The following is a 12,340-nucleotide window of genomic DNA, read 5'->3' as shown; positions in this document are numbered from 1 at the left end:
TTCATATCCCACCATAGGAATGGGCACCAAAAAGCAAATTCATGTACTCAAGATAAGTCCTGGTTCTCTCCAACAGATCAAGCCACATAACTATCACCCACATTCAGAGTGCTTAGTTTAGCGCTATTAAGGATTCGTAGATCTCAGTCCAGTGTCTTTGAGCTCCCACTAGTTCAGGTCCATGGTCTCTATGGTTTTCCCAATCATGGTCTTGACATCCTTTGCTCATGTGATCCCTCCTCCCTATCTTCAAGTAAGCTCCAGGAGCTCACCCCAGTGCTTAATCATGTGTCACTGCATCTGCTTCCATTAGTTATTGGATATAGGTTCTATGATGACAGTTAGGGTGGTCACTAATCTGATTATAGGAGAAGGTTGGTTCAGGCACCATTTCCACTGTTGGTAGGAGTCTTAGCTGGGGTCATCCTGGCGGATTCCTAGGAATTTCCCTAGCACATGGTTTCTCCCTAATCCCCTAATGCTTCCTATAAAAAGATATCTCTTTCATTGCTCTCCCTGTGTCCTTCCCCCAGCTCAGCCATCCTGAGTCCTCGTGTTCCCATTTCCCCATCCCCTGCCTTGTCCTCCCCTCCCCATTTTATCCAGAAGATCTTAACTATTTCACTTTTCTGGGGCGCTCCATGTGTGTCCCTCTTAGGGTTCTCCTTTTTACCTAGCTTCTCTGGGGGCTGTGAATTGTAGTCTAGTTATCTTTGTTTTACATCTACTATCTACTTATGAGAGGGTATATACCATATTTGTCTTTCTGGGTCTGGGTTACCTCACTCAGAGGATGTTTTATTCTCTATTTCCATTAATTTGCACGCAAAATTCAAGCAGTCATTGTTTTTTTTTCCCCACCGAGTAATACTTCATTGTGTAAATGTGCCACATTTTATTTATCCATTCTTCAGTTGATGTGTATCTGAGTTATTGCCAGGTCCTGGTTATTACAGATAAGGCTGCTATGAACATAGTTGAGCTAATGTTTTTGTGGTATGATTGTCCATCCTTTGGGTATATGCCAAAGAGTGGCATTGCTGGGTCTTGAGGTAGATTGATTCCCATTTTTTTCTGAGAAACCAGCATACTTTGCAATCCCACCAGTAGTGGAGAAGGGTCCCCCTTACTTCACATCCTCTCCAACATAATTTGTCATCAGTAATTTTCATCCTAGCCATTCTGACAGGTGTAACATGGTATCTCAGAGTCATTTTGATTTACTTTACCTGGATGGCTAAGGATGTTGAGCAATTCCTTAAATGTCATTTGACCATTTGATTTTCTTCTGTTGAGAATTCTCTATTTAGATCTGTACCCCATTTTTTAATTGGATCATTTGGTCTTTTGATGTCTAGTTTCTTGGGTTCTTTATATATTTTCAAGATTAGCCCTCTATCAGATGTGGGGTTAGTGAATATTTTTTCCCATTCTGTGGGCTGCTGTTTTATATTGTTGACTGTGTCCATTCCCATAAAGAAGCTCATCAGTTTCAGGATGTCCCATTTATTAATTGTTGATCTCAGTGTCCATGCTACTGGTCTTCTATTCAGGAAGTTGTCTCCTGTGCTCTTGTGTTCAAGGCAACTTCCCCCTTTCCTTTCTATCAGGTTCAGTGTAACTGGGTTCATGCTGATGTCTTTGATCCATTTGGACTTGAGGTTTTTGAATGGTGATAGATGCTGATCTATTTACATTCTTCTACATGTTAGAATCTTGTTATGCCAGAACATTTGTTGAAGATGCTTTCTTTTTCCATTGTAAAGTTGTGGCTTCTTTGTCAAAAACCAGGTGCTTATAGATGTGTGAATTAATATCATTGGCTTCAATATTATTCCACTGGTCTATGTATCTATTTTTATGTCAATATCAAGCTGTTTTTATTACTATAGGTCAATAGTAGTGCTTGAAGTCAAGGATGGTCATGCTTCTGGAAGTTTTGGCTATCTTGGAGCTTTTGTTTTTCTCTATTATGTTGAGTATTGTTCTTTAAAAGTCTGTGAAGAATTGTGCTGGTATTTTGATGGGAATTGCATCAAATCTGTAGATTGCTTTTGATGATTGCCATTTTTACTATGTTGATCCTACGTATCTGAGAGCATGAGAGATCTTTACATTTTCTGATATCTGTTTTTAACTTCTTTCTTTAAAGACTTAAAGTTCTTGTCATATGGGACTTTCACTTGGTTGGTTGGAGTTACCCTAAGATATTTTATGTTATTTGTGACTATTGTAAAGAGTGATGTTTCTCTGATTTATTTATAAGCCCATTTACCATTTGTGTATAGGAGGGATAGTGATGTTTTTGAGTTGATCTTGTATCCTGACACATTAATGAGGTGTTTATCAGTTGTAAGAGTTCCCTGGTAGAGTTTTTGGGACTTATGTATATTTTAATATCATCTGAAATTACTGAAAATTTATTTTTTTCCTTTCCAATTTGTATCTCCTTCTATTGTCTTATTTTTCTAGCTAGAACTTCAGGTACTATATTGAATAGACATGGAGAGAGTCTTGTCTTGGTCTGATTTTACTGTGATCAACTTGAGTTTCTCTCCATCTAATTTGAGTTTGGCTGTTGGTTTGCTATACATTGTCTGTATTATGTGTAGGTATGTTTCCTGTATCCCTGATCTCTCCAAGACCTTTATCATGAAGGGGTATTGGATTTTGTCAAAGGCTTTTTCAAATCTAGTGAGATGATCATATGTTTTCCCCCTTCAGTTTCTTCATATTGTGGATTACACTGATTAATTTTCGTATGTTGAACCATCCCTGGGTCTCTGGGATAAAGCTTATTTGATGATTATTTAAAGGTTATTTTGTTGATATGTTCTTGGAGTCAGTTTGCCAGTATTTTATTGAGTATTTTTACATCATTGTTCATGAGGGAGGTTGGTCTGTATTCTTTCTTAGTTGTGTAGTTGTGTGATTTGGATATCAGCACAACTGTAACCTCATAAAAAGAATTTGGCAATGATCTTTCTGTTTCTATCGTTTGGCAGAATTTCAGGAGAATTTGTTTTAGCTCTTTCTTGAAATTTTGGTAGAATTCTGTGCTGAAACCATCTGGTCCTGGAGTTTTTTGTTTGTTTGGGCGACTTTTGACGACTGTTTCTATTTTCTTAGGGGTTATATGTCTATCTAAATTATGTATCTGATTCTGATTTAAATTTGATGTACAGTACCTATCCATAAACCTGTCCATTTATTTTACATTTTCCAATTTTGTGAAGTACAGGTTTTTGAAGTATGACCTAATGAGTTTCTAGATTTCCTCATTATCTGTTGTTGCATTCCCCTTTTCACTTTTGATTTTATTAATTTGCATATTCTATCTTTGCCTTTTGATTAGTTTGGATAAGGGTTTGTCTATGTTATTGATTTTCTTGAAGAACCAACTCTTTGTTTCATTGATTCTTTGTATTGTTCTCTTTGTTTCTATTTATTGACTTCAGCCCTCAATTTGATTATTTCCTGGTATCTACTCCTGGGTAAGCTTGCTTCTTTTTTGTTTTATAGCTTTTAGGTGGGCTGTTAAGTCAGTAGTGTAAGCTTTCTCCACTTTCTATATGTATGCATTTAGTGCTATGAACTTTAATCTTGGCACTACTTTCATAAGGTCCCAAATGTTTGGGCACGTTGTGCTGTTTTTTGTTGACCTGTAGCAGGCCTTTAATTTCTTTCTTGACTGAGTTCAACAGCCTAACTGCAGAAAGCCTGAAATGTCATAGAGATTGAGCATTGCTCAACTGAAACCCTGATCTGATAAGATACAGGAGTTGTTCTAATTTTCTTGTATCTGTTGAGGGTTCCTTTGTTACTGAGTACGCGGTTGATTTTAGAGAAGTTTCCATGAGGTGCTGAGAAATAGGTATATTCTTTTGTGTTTGGGTAGAATGTTCTATAGATATTGAATAAGTCCAGGATAACCATAACATCTGTTAGTTCCCTTATTTGTCTGTTAAGTTTCTGTCTGTCTGACCTGTTCATTGAAGTCTCCCATATTAATGTAAGGGCTTTGATGTGTGATATAAGCTTTAGTAATGTTTCTTTTACAAATGTATGTGCCCTTGTGTTTGGGGCATAGTTGTTCAGAGTTGTTGAATATGTATTGTCCTTCTCCATCTCTTTTGATTAAATTGAGTTTGAGGTCTATTTTTGTTGGGTATTAAAATAATTACACCAGCTTGTTTCTTAGATCCATTAGATTGGAAAATCTTTTTTTTTATTACTTTAATTTTAAATAGCTTGCTTCACATGTCAATCCCAGTTCCCTCTCTCTCCCCTCCTCGGGCAATTCCCCAACCATCCCCCCCAGCCTCCCACCCTATCCCCACTTCCTTCCACATAGGGGATATCTAGAGTCTGTCATTTCACTCAGGGCAGAGTCCAGGCACTCCCCCTAAGAGTACAGGTTGAGAAAGCATCCCTCTTTGTGTTATGGACACACTAAACCTGTTTATATGCCAGGGATAAACACTAATCCATTGCCCAAGGCCCCATAGGTTGTCCAGGCCTCTTCACTGACTCTCACACTCAGGGGGTGTGGATCAGTCCCATGCTGGCCTCCCAGCTGTCTCTGCTGGTTTTGCCAGCCCATTCTTTGACAATTTGCTCATTGCTCCTCTCTCTCTGTCACTGCGTTCCATGGGTTCAGTTCAGTGTTTAACTGTGGGTGTTTGCCTGTGCTTCCATCAGTCACTGGATGAAGGTTCTAGGATAGCATATATTGTAGATGTCAAGTTCATTATCAGGAATGGGCATTTAAGGTGGTCTCTCCACTATTGCTTAGCTTGCCAGTTGGTGTCATCCCTTTAGATCACTAGAGGTCTCACTGATGCCTGATCTGTCTTCTAACCTATGATTCCCTCTTCCCCCATCCTACCCCCCACTCAACCTTCCTGTTCCCCCATGACCTACTCTCTCTTCCTCTTCTCCCCAGCTCCCACGCCCCCTCCTACCCCTCTCACTGTTTCCAATCTATTCAGAAAATATTGCCTCATTCCTCTTCTTTGGGGTACCATGCTTATCTCTCTTAGGTTCTTTCCTGTTTCTCAGACTCTCTGTCAGTGGAAGTGCAGACGGGCACTATCCTGATCCATGTCTAAAATCCATATATGGGTGAGTGCATACCATGTTTCTCTTTTTGTGACTGGGTTACCTCACTCAGGATGGTTTCTTCTAGTGCCATCCATTTACCTGTGAATTTCAAGATTCTATTGTTTTTTTCTGCTGAGTAATACTCCACTGTGTAAATGTACCACATTTTCTCTATCCACTCTTCAGTTGAAGGGCATCTAGGTTGCTTCCAAGTTCTGGCTATTACAAATAATGCTGCTATGAACATAGTAGAGCAGATGTCCTGGTTGTATGAATTTGCCTCTTTTGGATATATGCCTAAGAGTAGAATTGCTGGGTCTTGTGGTAGACTGACTCCCATTTTCCTCAGGAATCTCGACACTGCTTTCCAAAGTGGCTGTATGAGTTGGCACTCCCACCAGCAGTGGAGGAGTGTTCCCCTCTCTCCACATCCTCTCCAGTGTTGGGGAAGTCCTGTGCATTTGTCAATAAAGCACTGTCTGGCCAATATGGAATCTAGATAGGTGGGACTAGGAGTCCAGGAGGATTCTGGGAAGGAGAAACACAAGGAGAGTCAACATGTAACGCCATGGGGTAGGAAGCCCAGAAACTTCTCCGGTAAGAGACATACTTAGATTAACAATTATGGGATAATTACTTAAGTCAGAGCTAGCCAGTAAGAAACAAGCAAGGCCAACAGCTTCATAATTAATATAGCCTCCTGTGTGTTTATTTGGGACTGATGCGGCTCTAGAACCAGGCTGGCGAGAAGGCTTCTCTCAAAGGAAAAGGTGTTGTTGATTTTAACCATGCTGACAGGAGTAAGATGGTATCTCAGAGTTGTTTTGATTTGCATTTCCCTGATGGCTAAGGATGTTGAGCACTTTCTCAAGTGTCTCTCAGCCATTTTAGACTCCCCTATTGAGAATTCTCTATTTAATTCTGTATCCCACTTTTTAATTGGATCCTTTGGTGTTTTGGAGACTTGCTTCTTGAGTTCTTTGTAAATTTTGGAGATCAGCCCTCTGTCAGATGTGGAGTTAGTGAATATCTTTTCCCATTCTGTGGACTGCCTTATTGTCTTGTTGACTGTGTCCTTTGCCTTGAAGAAGCTTCTTAGTTTTAGGAGGTCCCATTTGTTAATTGTCAATCTCAGTGTCTGTGCTACTGATGTTATGTTCAGGAAGTGGTTTCCTGTACCAACTCGTTGAAGAGTATCTCCCACTTTCACTTCTAAAAATTTCAGTGTGGCTGGATTTATGTTGAGGTCTTTGATCCATTATGGCAAGGCGATAAACATGGATCTATCTGCAGTCTTCTGCATGCCAATACCCAGTTATGCCAGCACCATTTGTTGAAGATGCTTTCTTTCTTCCATTGTATAAGTATAGCTTCTTTGTCAAAAATTAAGTGTTCATAGGTGTGTGGGTTAAAATTAGGGTTTTCAATTCAGTTCCATTGCTCTACCTGTCTATTTTTGTGCCAATACCAAGCTGTTTTCAGGACTATAGCTCTATAATAGAGCTTGAAGTCAGGTATGGTGATGCCTCCTGAAGTTCCTTTATTGTATAGGGATGTTTTGGCTATCCTGGGCCTTTTGTTTTTCCATATAAAGTTGATCATTATTCTTTCAAGGTCTGTGAAGAATTGTGCCAGAATTTTGATAGGAATTGCATTGAATCTGTAGACTGCTTTTGGCAAGATTGGCATTTTTATTATGTTGATCCTACCAGTCCAGGAGCATGGGACATCTTTCCATTTTCTGGTATCCTCTTTGATTACTTTCTTTAGAGACTCAAAGTTCTTGATGTACAGGTGTTTCACTTCTTTGCTTAACATTCTCACCAGATATTTGTTGCTGTTTATGGCTATTGTATAGGGTGATGTTTCTCTGATTTCTTTCTCAGCCACTTTTTTTAAAGTGCTAAATAATCTTTATTTGATAATATACATAGACCACAGTAAGTGCCTTTCAGTGGAAAAAGGCAGCATTGTTTGATTTAGGAAATTATAACTAAAATGACATCATCAAGTCAAGAACAGACAGTTACTTCCTGAGGATTGCCTGTAACAGACCAGTGAATATAAACTGAAACACAGGTGAGTCTTCTCATTTCTGAGACAGTGACAGGTTTTTCTCCTAGGGTTTAAACATACTCATATGCCCTGTCATATAAATTTAAGTATAAAACCATCAGATAGGTTTGAGGTGACACCCCCATTTTTGTGGAAAGTACAACTTTAATAATTAAGTCCAATCCTACATTGAGAAAGGGAGAGCAGTGATAGTATTTTTGCAACTGGAATTGTTATTTTTTTAAAAAGATCATATCCACTTTACTACAATTCATTTTTATTTAAATCGGGACTGTCCAAGAAAAACATTGTTAGCTATCCATGATCTGAATTTTGGTGTATGAATTAAATTATGGTACACATTAAAAGTCATGAGACATTTGTTTTGTAATAAATAAGGCATGGAATTACTCATTAGTAGCTTTTTTAAGATAAGCTATTAGGTCTGCCCTCTCTCCCTTCTTCTTAATTACAGTGAAGATCATTTTCGTTCCAGGGATGTACTTTTTGGGATTCTCCAAATAATCCATCAGGGTATTCTCTCCCCAGGTGATGCCTTTGTTCTTGTTGGCATCTGTGTAGGAGAATCCAGCAGCCTGACCTGTCTTCCTCCCGAACAGACTGTGGAGATTTGGTCCAGTCTTATGCTTGCCTCCCTTTTCCATGGTGTGGCACTGGGCACACTTCTAAACAAAAATCTTCTTGCCCTTCTCAACATCACCCATTTTTGATTCACTCACAGGGGATCAGCGCAACCGCTGCTGTGACCCAAAGATGGATGTCCCACTCTCTACCTTTCTCAGCCACTTTATCATCTGTATATAATAGGGCCACTGATTTTGTATGCCGTCACTTTACTGAAGGTGTTTATCAGCTCTAGGAGTTCCCTTGTGGAGTTTTTCGGGTCACTTATGTAAACTGTCATATCATCAGTAAATAGTGAAAGTTTGACCTCTTACTTTCCAATTTGTATCCCCTTGATCTCCTTTTGTTTCATGTTGCTCTAGCTAGAACTTCAAGTACAGTATTGAAGAGGTATGGAGAGAGTGGACAGCCTTGTCTTCTTCCTGATCTTAGAGGAATTGCATTGAGTTTCTGTCCATTTAGTTTGATGTTGGCTGTTGGTTTACTGTATATAGCTTTTATTATGTTCAGGTACATTCCTGTTATCCCTGATCTCTGGAGGGCCTTTATCATGAAAGGGTGTTGGATTTTGTCAAAGGCTTTTTCAGCATCTAGTGAGATGATCATGTGGTTTTTCTTTCGCAGTTTGTTTATATGGTGGATTACATTGATAGATTTTCTAATGTTGAACCATCCCTGAATTCCTGGGATGAAGCAAACTTGATCATGGTGGATGATTTTTCTGATGTGTTCTTGAATCCGATTTGCTAGTATTTTATTTTTGCATCAATGTTCATGATGGAAATTGGTCTATAGTTCTCTTTCTTAGTTGTGTCTTTGTGTGGCTTGGGTACCAAGGTAATTGTAGCCTTGTAAAAAGAGTTTGGCAGTGAGCCTCCCCCTTCTATTGTGTGGAATACTTTGAGTAGTATTGGACTTAGCTCTTTTAATTTCTGGTAGAATTCTGCACTATAGCCATCTGGGCCTGGGCTCTTTTTTAATTGGGAGACTTTTGATTACTGCTTCTATTTTGTTAAGGGTTATAGGTCTGTTTAGATTGTTTATCTGTTCTTGATTTAGTTTTTTTCCTTTTTAAATTTTTTTTATTATTTATTTTTAAATTTAAATTTAGATTAGAAACAAGGTTGCTTCACAAGTCAGTTCCAGGTCCCTCTCCATTTCCCTGCCCTCCTCCTGTGTCCTCCCCCCAACCCACCCCAATATCCCCTCATTTCCCCAGGGAGGGTGAGGCCCTCCATGGGGGTGTTCATAGTCTGTCATTTCATCCAGGGCACGGCCTAGACCCTCTCCCAAGAGTTCAGGGTTAGAGTGCATCTCACATTGTTGGATGGGAGTTCAAAGTCCATGTGTATACTCAGGATGAATACTGATCTACTGCCCAAGGCTCAATAGATTATCTAGGCCTCCTCACTGACACCCCCATTCAGGGGGTCTTGTCATGTCAGCTGTTTCTGGGGGTTAAACCAGCCCAGTCTTAATCCCTTTGGTCATCAGTCCTCTCTCTCTGTTACTGGCTTTCTTGAGTTCAGCTCAGTGCTTAGCCATGGGAGGCTGCCTCTTCTTCCATCAGCCACTGAATGAAGGTCCTGTTTCTCAGACTCTCTGGTCATGGGATTGTAGGCTGGCACTCCCCCATCTATGTCTAAAATCTATATATGAGAGAGTATATGCCATGTTTCTCTTTTTGTGACTGGGTTACCTCACTCAGGATGGTTTCTTCTAGTGTCATCCATTTGCCTGCAAATCTCAGGATTCCATTTTTTTCTGCTGAATAGTACTTCATCGTGTAAATGTACCACATTTGCTCTATCCTCTCTTCGGATGAGGGGCATCTAGGTTGCTTCCAAGTTCTGGCTATTACAAATAAAGCTGCTATGAACATAGTGGAACAGACATCCTTGCTGTATGAATGGGCATCTTTTGGATATATGCCTAAGAGTGGAGTTGCTGGGTCTTGTGGTAGGTTTATTCCCATTTTTCTGAGGAATCTCCACACTGATTTCCAAAGTGGCTAAACAAGTTGGCACTCCCACCAGCAATGGAGAAGTGTTCCCCTTTTACCACATCCTCTCCAGCATAAATTGTCCTTGGTGTTTTTGATTTTGGCCATTCTGACAGGAGTGAGATGGTATCTCAGAGTTGTTTTGGTTTGCATTTCCCAGATGACTAAGGATGTTGAGCACTTTCTCAAGTGCCTCTCAGCCATTTTAGACTCCTCTATTGAAAATTATCTATTTAGTTCTTCAGCCCACTTTTTAATTTGATCCTTTGGTGTAGGAGGAAGTCTATGCCGCCATTAAACATGTGACTTACTAAGTCTATGCCGCCATTAAACATGTGACTTACTAGAGGCGCATACAGATGAGGTAATAAAAGGGCGGTTTACCACACCGCTAACCACACCCACTTTAGGCAGGACTAAAGACGTATACGGCTGGACGTAAAGACGTATACGTACGTAGGCGGAACTACGTCACTAGCCAGGCCCACTTTTGGGCATGGCTAGGGGCGTTACGGGGGAAGGCATAAAAGACAGCGCACAGGAAGTCTCAGTCTCTCTTTTCCTGGAGTTCGGCTTCCGGTCCGGCTGCTAGCTGAGAACTAGATCCTCTGGGTTTGGTATCTTGTGAGTAATTTTCTATATTAAATACTTAGCCTTATTTTCAGTAATTGTGTGTCGCGTATAGTTACAGTGTCCATTGAAGCCAACAGTTTGGTGTCAGGAGTGGGATTGAAATCCGGATCCAGGCGCCCCGGAAAAGAGGCTTCTCTTGGCCCGATCAGGCACACGTGGACTCTCCTTTCACTAAGTTCCTCACCACTTCGCTCGGCAAGGCACGATTCCTGCCGCCAGGAACCAGCACCTACTACCTGCCGGTAAGGTTAGGCGATATTCCAAGATTTCTCTTGCGGCCACGTGCTGTTTTACTGGCGGCCTGTTGACTCTGGCCACGTGCTCTTTCGCTGGCAGCCTGTTGATTTCGGTCTGAATTACTCCATTGGTAACAAACGTAACTGCTTTATACAATGCCAACAGCTAACACTATGATGCAGGATGTTAAGAATTTTCTTGGTTTTTGTATGGATGGGATTTTAGAAAGGGTTGAGGACCTACCTGAAAGGTACTTCCTACCCACGATGGTGATTATTAGCTTCATAATCAATATAATTTTGTTAATGAAATGGCTCAAAAATAGGAATAAACTTATACAGGTCATACAGTCATCTCAGGATAGTTTTGAAATCTTAATACAAAGGATTCAGGAAGTGCAAAATTCATTGCAGGAGAGTAAGAAAGGGTTGGTAGATAATGTTCAGGATATTAAAAATGATAATGTAGGTCTGACGAACAGGTTTAAAGAGACGGAACACAAAATTGAATTACTATCAGGAAAAATGTGTTCCACAGATAGAATTGAAAAATTGGAACATAATGTGGAAACATTTAACGAAAAACACGGTTCCATGTTTGATGATTTCACTAGCAAATTACAAAGACTGGAACATAAAATTGAAATGCTAACAGAAAAGAATTGTTCCATGTCTGAGAGCAATGATAAACTAACTGATAGAATATCATTTGTAGAAGGCAGTTTACATGCTATTGAGGTACTTGCTAAGGATGAGAATATTAGAAATTTGGAATCACATGTAAATGATGAATGTAAAAAAATGAAAGATTCCATGACGTCCTTAGAAAATTATTTGTCCCAAGAACTTCAAGAGCTCAGAGAAACAATGATGAATAGACTGCAGGATTTAGAAGATGCTCAATCTGATACTTCAGAATCAGAAATACAGGCAACAGGTCAGGACAGGAGTTTCCCAAAGCTTCTCAAATGCCGGAATGATTTCCCTAAGGTTGCTATGCGTTCCCCTATGGTTTTTCCAGTATCTGTATCAGAAAAACCAGCAACGAAAAAACAATCAAATGGTCCCATTGCTTATCACTGGGAGCCTATACAGATGAAGGATCTAAAAAATATTAAGGAGGCCATTGTCATGTATGGTCTTCATTCTCCCTTTGTCAGGGAGCTCCTAACCTCATGGGCGACTGTAAATAAAGTAACCCCAAAAGACTGGGCCCAATTAGCCTCTGCAGTGCTCGAAAATTCTTGCCAAATTCAATGGAGAGCTTTGTGGAGGCAAGAAGCAAAAGCAATAGAAATTCAGGAATTGCAGAAGGGTCATGAAGTACCCCAAGACAAGATTCTGGGGGAGGGTCCTTACGCTGACACGCAGGTTCAATCTGCATATGACGAGCACATGTTGTCTTTGTGCCGTACAGCTGCTTTAAATGCCTTGGATAAGGTTTGTGAAACAGGAGAGATAATGCAACCCTACACCAAGGTATTACAGGGCCCAAGGGAAAGGTTCACTGAATTTTTAGAGAGATTATTCAGAGCAGTAGAAGTACAGGTAGCGAACCCAGAATCCAGGCGTCTTCTTATAGAATCTTTGGCGTATGAGAACGCGAATCCTCAATGCAGGCAGGTAATTTGGCCATTAAAAATAAGATCAGCGCCATTGGAGGAAT

General features: G+C 40.1%; 1 pseudogene; it reads right to left on the bottom strand.

The window, feature by feature from the left end:
* Positions 1-7,485: 7,485 nt before the first annotated feature.
* LOC121143069 lies at positions 7,486-7,883 on the bottom strand (annotated as a pseudogene).
* Positions 7,884-12,340: the final 4,457 nt, after the last annotated feature.

Source organism: Mesocricetus auratus, unplaced genomic scaffold (assembly GCF_017639785.1).
Source record: "Mesocricetus auratus isolate SY011 unplaced genomic scaffold, BCM_Maur_2.0 Super-Scaffold_100011, whole genome shotgun sequence".
NCBI lineage: Eukaryota > Metazoa > Chordata > Mammalia > Rodentia > Cricetidae > Mesocricetus > Mesocricetus auratus.
This window is presented reverse-complemented; position numbering and strand designations above follow the sequence as displayed.